Raw genomic sequence first — 2568 nt, forward strand, 5'->3', positions numbered from 1 at the left:
AATATTAAAATTGACGTCAAATCAGCCGGGATTAATGGTGTTTGCACTAAATCGTAAAAAAATAATCGCGCGCTATGGTAATTAATTTTTTAGGGGGGGTTTAACGCTCGGTTTTTACCAATGCTGTTTCTACCGTAACGAACGTAAGCGATACTGACCGAGTTCCCGTTGACTCGTCGTCTTAAGGCTCGAGTTTTACGGACCGAACATATATGTTATTTCTTTACAATTCGTTATATCTGTGCGGCTACGCTTTTTTTTCTGGTTTCTTATTTTAAGAACTTAATTTTTAGATTCAGTTTCAATAACATAACAAACATAATTAATACTTGTAGTTGTAACGTCTGGGTGTTATTGGCCAATTTCCCCGCACAACATTGCGGGTAAATCTCTAGTTGGATTAGAAAGTACAAGTTATGAAAGTACACCTACTCCAGCCGAAATTGAAACCATCTGTCTATCCTTTTAAAGTCCCACATAAGTATACATCACGTGCACAGTAGGCCGGCCAACTAACGTGGTATACATACATACATACATACATGGCCACAAACTCACTCACTCACAATTAGCAACTCCAGATGGCTTAACAGACACCCTGACTTAGAGCATCCACAACAACAAACATCTACAAACCGTCACATCAGCGTCACATCAGATCTCAAACTTTTCTCAAAAACTCACACTTACTTCCACAACAACAAACCTTAACAAACCAACACATCATCACCTACCACTTTATATTTAACCAAATAAAAATCTTTTATAATATTTTAATTTTTATATATAATCAAATAGTAACTTTTAAATATATTAACTTTTATATCTAAATATCTAACCCACCTTCCCCCTTTTAATATATAAATCAATTTCTAAAATCCACCGTCACTACACGTTACCCTTTTCCTTTTTCATTCCCATTTTAGATCTGAACTACATCAGGCCACCTCTCGCCGGATATTATAAATCGATTGATTCAAACCGTCGCCGGCAAACAAATCGATCTACTCATAAATCAAATGGTAGTGGATAGGGATCTTATGGTATTCTTCAACGGGATGGAAACTGGAGAGGATGTAGATGATATGGGCCACCAAGCAAGTTTGTATCAGAGAGAAAGAGGGACCCACGCTTCAAGTCCGCTGCAGGTTTGTAGAGCCGGACCTGCAACGATCCTCAATGCTCCACAGCGGTGGAGTCCGGCTCTCGTCACGTCCATCGACTGCCACATTGGATCGGATGATGCTCTTATACTCTCAATCAAATATACGCCAAGCTTTATATATCCCCAACCTTTTTAATTGATTCCTGGGCCCCACACGCTCAACATGCTCTTTCTCCTCCACTAACTCCTCTCCACGTGTCACTCCCTTGATTCTTCTACCCCACTTTCCACTTGCTACTGTTTTAGTTTCAACATAATATACTAAAAATAATGCCCAGACTCAAAAAAACCAAACACACACCATACCACACCAACACTGTTAGATTCACCAACATGTTAAATGAAGATAATCATATCACTAGTACTCCCTTATGCTTAAAAAACACTACCTCTAGAACTCGACTCTGCGACACTCGCCGTTCGCGCCCCGGCATCATATTCTGTGAGGCCGACCTGGCGTACCTCTGCACCGCCTGCGACTCGCATATTCACGCCGCCAACAAACTATCATCGCGGCATAAAGGGGTAAGGGTGTGTGACGCGTGTGAGCAAGCTCCAGCAGCTTTTATATGTAAGGCGGATGCGGCCTCCCTTTGCACCACTTGTGACGAGGTTATTCACTCCGCAAACCCTCTCTCGCGCCGACATCACCGGGTCCCGGTCTTGCCTATTTTCGGTTCAAACCCTATGGTCAGTTATGGGTATAGGGTTTGAACCTCAAGAGTCAGATGCAACACTAGATAATAATAATAACAATAATAATAATATTGATCAGAATGAAGATGAAGCCGCATCGTGGCTGCTATTCGATCACTCTCCTGCTAAGAATAATATTCAAAGTGATGAGTTTTTGTTTCATGGAGATGAGTATTTGGAACTTGCTGATTACAATTCTTGTCAAGATACTCAGTTCAGTGATGATTTGAAGTTTGATCATGATGATAGTACTAATTATAGGTATATGAATGATGGTCTTAATAATATTAATAATAATAATATTCGGCAGCAGCAACAACATCAGCAGAGGTATGGAGGTTGTGTTGCTGATAGTTTGGTGCCAGTTCAAAGCGGAGATCAGGTAAACACGTATAATCAACTTCATCAACATCATCATAACTTTCAGAACCAGAAGTATCAGTTGGGAATGGAATATGAGACCTCTAATGGTGGCTATGGATACTCAGCATCACTTGGTGACTGCGTAAGTTCATTTATCTTTCAGATTTCCATTATTAGTTTATTATTGGGCTTCAGTTACTTTTATTATATAAACTGCTTGATTTCCACATTAAAAGGAACAAAAAGGTAGTATTAAATTACTCTAATTAATAATGGAGCCAGAAATTAAGGGTCAAAATTTTGTAGGGGAGTATTGCATCGGCTAGCACCGCCCCGACTCGACT

At 40.0% G+C, this 2568-nt stretch overlaps 1 pseudogene; it reads left to right on the forward strand.

Annotated features, from left to right (window-relative positions):
- Positions 1–1472: 1472 nt before the first annotated feature.
- On the forward strand, positions 1473–2366 carry LOC143550074 (zinc finger protein CONSTANS-LIKE 2-like; annotated as a pseudogene).
- Positions 2367–2568: the final 202 nt, after the last annotated feature.

The sequence above is a fragment of the Bidens hawaiensis genome, unplaced genomic scaffold (genome assembly GCF_021521415.1).
Source record: "Bidens hawaiensis isolate Kalapana, Puna unplaced genomic scaffold, B.hawaiensis_p1.1 tig00015920_1, whole genome shotgun sequence".
NCBI lineage: Eukaryota > Viridiplantae > Streptophyta > Magnoliopsida > Asterales > Asteraceae > Bidens > Bidens hawaiensis.